Raw genomic sequence first — 11,966 nt, forward strand, 5'->3', positions numbered from 1 at the left:
TTCACCCTCCACACACACACACACACACACACACACACACGCACGCACGCACGCACGCACACACACACACACACACACACACACACGCACACTCACGCACCCACACACACACACACACACACACACACACATACACACGCGCTCGCACACACACATACACACCCACACACCCCGACGCACACACACACACACACACACAAACACACACACACACACACGCACACACACACACACACACACACGCACACACACACACACACACACACATGCGCGCAACCGGCTGCATAGGGTCGTTGACAGACAATGAGGAGCAAAGAGTACTTGTAAGATGATCCACTTGTGCCATTACTCAATGGCACTGGGAGATAAGACCCACCAAGAAAAGCACCTATCCTATCCTACAGAAGCTGAAGCAAGTTATGCCAAAAGAGTATTCCATGACAGTCTGTCTTGCATGAATCGCAGCTTGGGCAGAGGTCCACGAAGCGAAACTAGGTGCCACACAACATGGGTGGTACGCAGCTGCGGCTTCAGATTGGTTGACATTGAGATGTTGTATATACTACGTATATCGTGCGTATCCTATTGTCCTGTGGGAAATCCTTCAAGGACATTCGGGGAGCTTTGTATCATTGCATGGTTTCATCATTCGTCTTCCATGGATACACAGAAGATTACTGTCATTGTAAACATTGTATCTGTTATTTGGTGTGCTTTTTACCCGACTTTTGGTTCAAGCGTGCGAAACACAGCGCAGCTAGAACTTCTGAGGATACTGGTCTAAACGCGAAATGTGACTACAAATTAATCTGTATAGATCACAACGAGATCATTATCAAAGTTATTTAGCAGTAACAGGTTATACATTTCGGCAGAAAATAAACACCAATCATTCGTTATCATGACCAAAAACTTCACCAGGTGTCTTTTGATCAGGCTCGTCTCATTAGAAAGTATAGACGTTGAGCTTCATGAAATAAAGGTCGACCCAATTACAATGATAAATGACTATATCGCCTTTAATGCACCTGTTCTACACGACAGTTCTTACTTGGGTGCCTCCACACACTGTTGGAGTGATGAGTTTGTTTTGTTTGTGGGGGCGGAAGGGGGAGGGGGGTGTTTATATTATGCTAATTTGTACTCGGCTGATCGGTTACTTGACATGTGTCAAACATGTCCGTGTGACTCAAGTACTGTTTAGGGTTGAAATGGAAGTTGCGGCTAATGAGTATTATTCCCCCCTCTGCTTCTTTACCTCTGTAAACTTGTAGGGGTAGTTATTTTTCGATAATGACCCAGCAACCAAACAAATAACGACCCAGCAACAGCCTGAATCCTCGATAGTGCAATGGGTTGAGAATTTGTTCTGTTTCGGTACTACTTTTTGCGACTGAAAAGTTCCGAACGCTCTAACGTACGAAGTATACATCTCTGGAGCAAACAATACAAACATACCGCATTTAAATTAACAACTACAGGCCTGACCACATGAATCTTCATATAAAATCCATGAGTTCGGTTGTTTTCTGAATCTAGATTTGCCGTGCTCAAACGTTCATCACAAGCAATTTCCCGCAAGGCAAGTAACTCATACTTTGTCTAGCGACAAGAGTAGTTCCCCTTCTTTTCACTCAGTTTCTTCGACAACAGACTGCAATCCGACGGTCAGTTTTCAACAATATTTCATTTAATAAACAGATCACACGCAACCAAATGCACACATCTCATCAATTTAAACAACATAAAGCGGTTTCATACACTATTTTCCCCAGAAAACTGAACTGCATACAGTTTTTAACGTTGGAACTCGGGTGCAAAAGTTCGTCTGCTAGTCCCATTTGACGAAAGAACATTATCCTACGCGATACCAAAACATATACAGAACACACAATATCTGCCTTTGCCGCCACAGCAGAATAACAGCTTATCCCCCCCTCTGCTTCTTTCTCTCTGTAAACTTGTAGGGCTAGTTATTTTTCGGTAACTTACCCAACAACCAAAATCACTTACCCAACAACGGGCCTGAATCCTCGATAGCTCATGGGTAGAGACTGTAGACATTGTGGATCTACTTTTTGCGACTCAAAAGTTCAGAACACTCTAAAGTACAAAATATACATTTTTGGAGCAAACAATACAACCATACCGCATTTAAACCAGCAACTACAGGCTTGAACACATGAATCTCAATATAAAATCCATGAGTTTGGTTGTTTTCTGAATTCAGATCTGCCGTGCACAATCGTTTATCGCTAGCAAGATTCCAAGGAAAAGTAACTCTCATACTTTGTCTAGCGACACGAGTAGTTCCCCTTCCAGATTTCGGCTTCATCGACAAGACTGCAATCCGACGGTCAGTTTTCAACAATATTTCATTTTATAAACAGATCATACGCAATCAATTGCAAACATTTAATCAACTTAAAGAACATGCAACAAGCGGTTTCATACACTATTTTGCCCCAGAAAACTTAACTTCATACAGTTTTTAACGTTGGAACACGGGTGTAAAACTTCGTCTGCTAGTCACATTCGAGGAAAGAACATTTTCTGAGCGATACCAAAACATGAACAGAACACACACTATCTGCCTTTACCGCCACAGCAGAATGACAACATAACTGTGTACTTGATTTTAGTTCAAAACATGGAAACTGACAAGAAGTGTTAACAAAATTGAATGATTTGCACGGAACTATACAACCGCGCATTAATCGATAGCCTGCGCAGGTAGACTGGTTGGGTGAATATGATTCGATCAAACTTTCGCACAAAAACTCCTCTTTTCTTTGAATAACTGAAGAAAGGAGGGATAAGGAGGTTACATACCTCGTCTCAGTGATTATCAAAAATAATGGTCTCAGTTCGCGGTCATGAAAAAGCTCGCTGAAGCTCGCATTTTTCATGATCCGCTAACTTCGACCATTATTTTTGATAATCACTGAGACTCGGCATGTAACCTCTACATATCTGTGTACTTGATTTTAGTCCAAAATAGGAAAACTGACAAGAAGTGTTAACAGAATGGAATGATTTGCACGGAACTATACAACCGCGCATTAATCGATCGCCTGCGCAGGTTGACTGGTTGAGTGAATAGGATTCGATCAAACTTTCGCAAAAAACCTCCTCTTTTCTTTGAATAACTGAAGAAAGGAGGAATAAAGAGGTTACACACCTCGTCTCAGTGATTATAAAAAATAATGGTCTCAGTTCGCGGTCATGAAAAAGCTCGCTAAAGCTCGCATTTTTCATGATCCGCTAACTTCGACCATTATTTTTGATAATCACTGAGACTCGGCGTGTAACCTCTACGTATCGCCTTATTGGCCATAAACTACACGGGAGAGGGTGGGTAGTTCTCATGCAGTCAGAGCTAGAAAACAGGATAATAAAATCTCTTGTTTGCTTATTTGTATGCGGCTGATCGGCTACTTTCGTCACGTACGTGTGAGTCGCAATTAAAGTTGCGGATAATTGGCTGGTGCCTTGTTGACCCTACAATACGCATGAGTTCACAACCCGATTGGCGTCCTAATTAGAAATATATGTAATTGATAGCATGTATAATGTGGGTTATTTCCAATATGCTGTCAGTGAGACAATGATAATTAATAGACGTCGAAATAACAGCAGGCGAATATTGATATCATTTTTGAGATATGTCTGTTATCATTTGCCAACAGTCAGCATATATTATAATTAACGTGGATTTGTTCGTAACAATATTTTTACACACACACACACACACACACACACACACACACACACACACATACACACACACACAGACACACACACACACACACACACACACACACACACACACATATTATAATTAACGTGGATTTGTTCGTAATAATTTTTACACACACACACACACACACACACACACACCCACATACACACACACACACACACGCACGCACGCACACACACACACACACACACACACACACACACACACACACACACACACACGGACAAAGCCAATGAAACAGGAGTGAGTTTGGGCTAATTTAATATCCATATAAAAACCTGCTTTTTTTGTCAAAGGTTTACAAGATCATACCAAGATGGAGAAAAGAAGTCTGGCCCACGGGGACAACAATGGACACCAAGCAGTGGGCGGCCGGGGCAGTACCAGGGACCTCGAACTGACAGCTCACTGTGTGAACATCAGGGTGCGACGGATATAGACACAACCTTCATCGAACGCTGAAGAAGAATACCTAGGGGCAGCAACAGTCACACCTTATCACTAACAGCTCTTTACAACTCATGGAACGTTGGTTGTTTGGTTATTGTTTGTTAACTACGTTTTAACGGATATAGTGGGGCTCGTATGTTGCAGACGCACTAATCAATCATTCACATCTTGCAACAAACATCATACTTTGTGATATTGTTCCTTACAATTATTTAAGGGATTTCAGATACAGAGCCACTTCAGAAATCGGGTTTTTTTGTTTTTGATAGGGAATAAACAAAAACGCTGGCGCTGGACCCGAGTACTCTCCAGTATGAACGTTTTTGTCTTGTGCACGTGGATTTAAAAAAAAAAATTTATTTTAAAAAAAATTATTAGAATAAAATAAAACATTAAAACGTTCATAATAAACAATAGTAAACAAGAATTAAAAAAAAAAAAAAAAACCAATTAGACCGCCCATGCCGGGAATCGAACCCGAATCACTTGGATTTAAAAAAAAAAAAAAAAAAAAAAATTATTTATTTTACACAATTAAAAAAATTATTAGAGTAAAATTAAAACATTAAAACGTTCATAATAAACAATAGTAAACAAGAATTTATTAAAAAAAATAAATAAAAATAAAATAGACCGCCCATGCCGGTGTAGGATCCGGTCCGGTCCCCCCTCTGAAGTAGTCCCCCGGGGGACCAATTCGTGGCAAAAACTGCTCTATAATGGTCCCCCCTTAGACATCCAGCCTCGTTTTTCTTGTTACAATGTTAGTAATGTTACCAGCCATTTCAGAGAAAAGAAAGGAAAGAATCAGAGACTGCTTTCATTTCTTCTTATCAGTATTTATTTATTATGCATTTTATTTCATGTGATTTTTCTGTTGAACGGCATTATAAATCAGATCTATTTTATTTTCTGCAAAATATAGTCAAACAAAGAGATTGCTGTCTGTGCACTACATAATACCGGACGAAGATATAGATTGAAAATGGCTTGAATGCCTAAGAAAAACGAGGCTGGATGTCTAAGGGGGGACCATTATAGAGCAGTTTTTGCCACGAATTGGTCCCCCGGGGGACTACTTCAGAGGGGGGACCGGACCGGATCCTACACCGGGAATCGAACCCGGATCACTTTGGCCATAGTCGGAAACGCTTTCCACCAAGCCACCAACTCTATTATTTGCCAGTGAACTCAAATGCCTATACACCTCGCGCAGTGGTACACGCACGCAAAGCACGCAAAGCCTGTATTGTCGCTGGCTTGGCTGAAAGCCTGGTGTCGTTGGCTTGGCTGTTCTTTTTGCGTCCCCCGCCAAACCTCCCCCCGTTAAGAGTCGTTTTTGTGAAATATTTCGCATTTAGGTCCCAGGTAACATTATGAAGTTTTAATACGATCAATCGGACCTATTATCAAGTTAGTGTATCAACTTTTGAACGAACTGCGCCCAGTAGTTTCCCAGCAATAAGCTGTTAAGTCGAGACGAACAGACAGACACACAATTAAAGTCTGCAGGACCCTCCTACTGCGTGCTCGGGGATAAAAAACGCTCGCGCTGGACCCGAGTACTCTTCAGACTGGCTCGCTCACCCAGTATGAAAGATTTTGTCTTGTGCACGTGGATTTAAAAAAAAAAATAAATAAATAAATAAATATTTTTTTTTTTACACAATTAAAAAAATTATTGGAGTAAAATAAAACATTAAAACGTTCATAATAAACAAAAGTAAACAAGAATAAAAAAAAATAAAAAAATAGACCGCCCATGCCGGGAATCGAACCCGGATCACTTGGATTTAAAAAAAAAAAAAAAAAAAATTATTTCTTTCTTTCTTTATTTGGTGTTTAACGTCGTTTTCAACCACGAAGGTTATATCGCGACGAGGGAAAGGGGGGAGATGGGATAGGGGAAAGGGGGGGGGGAGATGGGATAGAGCCACTTGTTAAGTGTTTCTTGTTCACAAAAGCACTAATCAAAAAATTGCTCCAGGGACTTGCAACGTAGTACAATATATGACCTTACTGGGAGAATGCAAGTTTCCAGTACAAAGAACTAAACATTTCTTACATACTGCTTGACTAAAATCTTTACAAACATTGACTATATTCTATACAAGAACCACTTAACAAGGGTAAAAGGAGAAACAGAATCCGTTAGTCGCCTCATACGACATGCGGGGTGCAGAGAAATAAGGATGTGGAAAAGAAGACTTTTGGTAAGTGAAATAAAGGTGATGGATCCAGTCAGGTAGAAATAAGACGACAAGAAAAGAATTGGAAAACTGCAGGGAATAGTAGGGAGAGTTTTCTTGGAAGGAAATATAGGTGAAAGGACTGGTAAGGCAGAAATAAGACAAAAGAAGAGAAGAAACAGAACCGTTAGTCGCCTCTTACGACATGCTGGGTAGCATCGGGTAAATTATTTCTAGTCCCAACCAATATGGGACTCCCCCTAACCCGCGGGGGGTAATTATTTATTTATTTTACACAATTAAAAAAAAATTATTAGAGTGAAATAAAACATTAAAACGTTCATAATAAACAATAGTAAACAAGAATTTAAAAAAAAAAAAAAATAGACCGCCCATGCCGGGAATCGAACCCGGATCACTTTGGCCATAGACGAATCGCTTTCCACCAGGATCACTTGAATTAAAAAAAAAAATAAATAAAAAAAATAAAAATTATTTATTTTACACAATTAAAAAAATTATTACAGTAAAATAAAACATTAAATTGTTCATAATAAACAATAGTAAACAAGAATTAAAAAAAAAAAATAGACCGCCCATGCCGGGAATCGAACCCAGATCTCTTTGGCCATAGTCGGAAACGTTTTCCTCCAAGCCAACAAATCTGACAATCGCCAGTGAACTCAAATGCCTATACTCCTCGCGCAGTGGTACACGCACGCAAAGCACGCAAAGCACGCAAAGCCTGGTGTGGTGTCGCTGGCTGGGCGGTTTATCAGCCGAACGGCTGTTCTATCCCACCGCGAATCGCGACCGCCGTTAAGAGTGGCTTTTGTGATTTATTTCGCATTTAGGTCCCAGGTAACATTATGAAGTTTTAATACGATCAATCGGACCTATTATCAAGTTAGTGTATCAACTTTTGAAAGAACTGCGCCCAGCAGTTTCCCAGCAATAAGCTGTTAAGTCGAGACAGACAGACAGACACACAATTAAAGTCTGCTGGACCCTAGTACTGCGTACTCGGGGATAAAAGGCTGCATTTACAGCAGACGAAGTTCGTACCAAAAGCGCTCAGCAGTAAATATTCCCAACTCAGCAAATGTACAATTCAATGGTTTACCATGCACCAGAAGTTGTCTGCTGATAACACATGTATGACATAAATACTCTTATGGGTATTTTTGTGTTCTGGTATTTAATTTGATCGTTTTTAGAATTTTATACATCCGCAGCATGAACATTCAAGATGGCGGCCTCCGCAACATTGCGTGTTTTGATTTGAGCGAAAACAACGTTTCTGAAGGTACGTTTTCAAGAATAGGCATCCATTCACCGATGTCACATCATTTTACTGTTTAATTCTCCCCTGGAGTCTGTTATTCATCGGGTGAAGCGCTGAAATGCAGAGATTTTGTTTAATCTTGCAATAGCTCATTAGCTGTTTGTGATGCTGATAGATCTAGATCTATCTGTTGATTACAAGTAAGGAAATCATGATCGCCACGCTGGTGATTTTAAACAGATTAAACGAACTTTTAATAAAAGGCGAGGAGAAAGAGATTGTTCATGGTATGATAATTAGTCCTGCCTACGTTAAGGACTTCCATAAGTCTCTAAACGGCTGAGGTGGGGAGGGGTAGAGTCAAAAACTGAGTGAGGGTAGGCCAGATAGTAGGATGACCAGCTGGAGATAAAAACACTCCACTCCCCATGTCTTTACAGTGTTGTGATCAAACTTTTAAAGACGGTAGGTAACAGACCAAAGCATACAGTGTATGCTAATCAAATGAGATAAGTGGTTTTGAAAAATGAAGAGGTACCGCTCTTTGAGTTTTACAATTTTGGTTTGTTGCTTGTTTCTCATCCTTTTGCTTATCTTAAGTTGACCGTGCATTGCTGTGAATTTTATTTTTACAGGATATACAAGAGTTACACCACATGCCGGTTCCTGGGAACAAGCGTTCTGCGTTATCATAGCATGAGCAATTATACCGGTGCCACAGAAGGGAGCTGATTTCACTAGTACTACTGTATCAAGGTTTGTTACCTAATACATCCTGTCTAGCTTAACAGTACGATTTTTTTAGTTGTATCAATTGGAACATGTTTGCACATAATTTGTAAGCGACCTCTGTGAATTTGATGGGTTTAACGTACCCTCACTATGGTCAACATTCTGTTAGCGACTGTTTGAAGCGAATAAATGTAGCGGTCAGAAAGATTCCAGAATCAGTTGGGTCACTGGAAACTGTTTTTTTTTAACCTGAAACAGTAAGAATTATACGAATTCATGAAATAAAATTTTCTTTCATTTTGGTCTGTTGTGTGAAGGCTTGCTACCCCGGCTTTGACCGACTCTCTGAGATAGTAAACATTATTCAAATACATTCAAATAAAAATGTCACTTTTCATCTTTTGTGTGAAGGGTACCCCAGGCTGATTTCCTGCACCATGGATGTAGAGGAGGCCAGACAGTCTGCTTCTCATTCCAGCTGTGTTGCGTTTTTTTCTGCTCGTGAAGTGTATCGCCACATTGCCAAAGCCATTGGCCAAGAGAAGTCACCCTGTCTGCCCATTTTGCATAGCCTTACAGGCTGTGACACTATGTCGTTCTTCAATGGTATTGGGGAAACAGAAGGCTTGGGAAGTATGGCAAGCATTTGAAGACGTCACTCAAACTTTCTGAGTTGTCTGCTCCTCTTTGTAAGCTGAGTACCACTGACAGGGCAGCACAAGAGCTTTGTGGTGTACATTTGTAGGACAAAACCAGCAACGTACTGGGTGTAAACAGTGCTAGACGGTACCTCTTCAGTAAAAAGAGCTGCCAAATTGACCATAATCCCCTTACAAGTGAGGTGCTGCTGCAGGACATGAGATTGAGAAGAGCCATCTACCTATTAGACTACCCAACTCTGTGGGCTGGCAGTTCAAGGCTGGAAAGTGGGAGTCATTCTGGACGAGCTTTCAAGAGGTATCCAGCGTGTGCCGAGAACTCATGAGGTGTGCCTGCAAGAAGAGCTGTACAACAAAACGCTGCAAATGCTGCTAAGAAGGACTGCAGAGCACAGCTCTCTGCAAATGTGCTTGCATGCCTGTGAAAACTGTCAGCATCTAAACTGTGCAAAAATATTATTGCACCCATTTTCATACCCCAACTAAACATTTATTCCTGTGTCATTTTATTCAAACTGTTTATGCCATTAAAGACTCGCATCTTCGCTATCTGGCACATTTATTTTTTTACATCATCATTTACGCCGTCAAAATAAGGATACCCTTTACGTGACAAAGAGATGTGACAAAAACTTCGGGTACCTTTTAAAAAGCCGACGACAATCCCTGAGGCACAACTGGGTCACTGTTGTATACGAAGAGAAAGTCAACTTGATTATCCATCCAGAACAGGTTGTTTTATTTCGCCATCTTGCATATTTCTAGTGTTGTGCCATTGTACCTACTGATGTATGTGTCGATCTCACGGATGAGATGTTTATGTGTCAAATTTGAGGGATACCCAAGTCAACTAAAATCCATGTATTTTAGCAATGACCAAGTGGGTGGCGTTGAAACTTTCAGAAATGTGTGTCTACACACGAGGCGTAGTTCAACCGTTTGAGTACACTTTCGAATCTTCACGAAATAATATTTTAAAAACTGCCACAGGTTTGTTGACTTACATCCCACATATTTTTGACTTCGCATGTATATATGACAGATGGTTGTTTCAAGTACTGCCAAAGTTTCTTTTGAGTATAGACACTTGCCGGAATGTGCTAGTTGTGTAAACACATGAGAACAAACAACGTTTTCGAAATACAGCGATTATGAATTTTAGTCGACTTTTGAGTTGATACATTACATTTTTATCAGTTTTATTTTGGGGGTACCCTTATTTGGGCGGCGGTCAAATAACCCATGTAAAGGCCACCTTTTATCTTAAAAGTGTTCCAGTTAGCCAAGTTGAGTGCCCTCAATAGCATACATTGAATACAACAGCTCAGGAATGAATGTTTTCGTTTTGGTATGAAAATTGGTGCAATATATTTATTTTTGCACAGTTTAGGTAATCCACAAATTCTTCAACCCTGCCACCCACACCGTCCAATCATTCTCTGCACCAACAATACATGTATTGTTTTGTTTAAAATGTTTTTGTGTTAGTTTCTATTGCAAGAGAATGTCTTGTAGCATCAAAAATGCCCAAATACCCTTTTATTGGCGGCCATTTTGAAAATTGTTAAAAAACTTTTTTAATTTTTTCACGGTGGCTCTGTATCAGGTTTTGTTAAGCAAAAGCAAATGTCCATTTACGCCAAATTTGCTGTTAATCACATGAAGTGAAATATGCCTAACATACCCAACCGTTTACACTGGCGGCCATTTTGAAAAATTGTTTAAAAACTACCCATTTTTTAATTTTTCGCGGTGGCTCTGTATCAGGTTTTGTTAAGCACATAAAACTCTTCATATTTGCTAAATTTGGTGTTTGTTGCATGATTTGAATGATTTTGCAACATACAAGCCCCACTAATATGGCTATATCCGGGGCCGATGCGAATTTCACACCATAGTTCAATTATCTATCAATTTAGGAGCAGCGCGGACACGCGTTTGTACTTCTGTGTGATCACTGACATGATGCGTTTGGTGTGCTGAACATTTGTCGTAGATTTAAAGGGAGCTTTAGAAAGTCGGCCTTATTAGTCAGCCGAACAGGACTGTGTTTTTGTGTGTGTGTGTGTGTGTGTGTGTGTGTGTGTGTGTGTGTGTGTGTGTGTGTGTGTGTGTCTGTGTCTGTGTCTGTGCGTGTGTGTGTGTAGAGAGATTCAGACCAAACTACTGGACCGATCTTTATGAAATTTTACATGAGAGTTCCTGGGAATGATATCCCCGGATGTTTTTTTCTTTTTTTCGATAAATACATTTGATGACGTCATATCCGGCTTTTTGTAAAAGTTGAGGCGGCACTGTCACACCCTCATTTTTCAATCAAATTGATTGACATTTTGGCCAAGCAATCTTCGACAAAGGTCGGACTTCGGTATTGCATTTCAACTTGGTGGCTTAAAAATTAATTAATGACTTTGGTCATTACAAATCTGAAAGTTGTAAAAAAATATGTTTTTTTTATAAAACGATCCAAATGTACGTTCATCTTATTCTTCATCATTTTCTGATTCCAAAAACATATAAATATGTTATATTTGGATTAAAAACAAGCTCTGAAAATTAAAAATATAAAAATTATTATCAAAATTAAATTTTCGAAATCAATTTAAAAACACTTTCATCTTATTCCTTGTCTGTTCCTGATTCCAAAAAAACATATAGATATGATATGTTTGGATTAAAAACACGCTCAGAAAGTTAAAACGAAGAGAGGTACAGAAAAGCGTGCAATCCTTCTCAGCGCAACTACCACCCCCCCCCCCCCCCACCCCCCCCTCTTCTTGTCAATTTCACTGCCTTTGCCACGAGCGGTGGACTGACGATGCTACGAGTATACGGTCTTGCTGAAAAATTGCATTGCGTTCAGTTTCATTCTGTGAGTTCGACAGCTT

At 40.0% G+C, this 11,966-nt stretch overlaps 1 protein-coding gene across 1 annotated transcript in view; it reads right to left on the reverse strand.

The window, feature by feature from the left end:
• The window catches only part of LOC138976774 (pancreatic lipase-related protein 2-like), a gene marked incomplete in the record, with an annotated part of 49,643 nt that overhangs the window by 19,481 nt on the left and 18,196 nt on the right, over positions 1–11,966 (reverse strand).

This window comes from Littorina saxatilis, linkage group LG1 (assembly GCF_037325665.1).
Source record: "Littorina saxatilis isolate snail1 linkage group LG1, US_GU_Lsax_2.0, whole genome shotgun sequence".
Lineage (NCBI taxonomy): Eukaryota > Metazoa > Mollusca > Gastropoda > Littorinimorpha > Littorinidae > Littorina > Littorina saxatilis.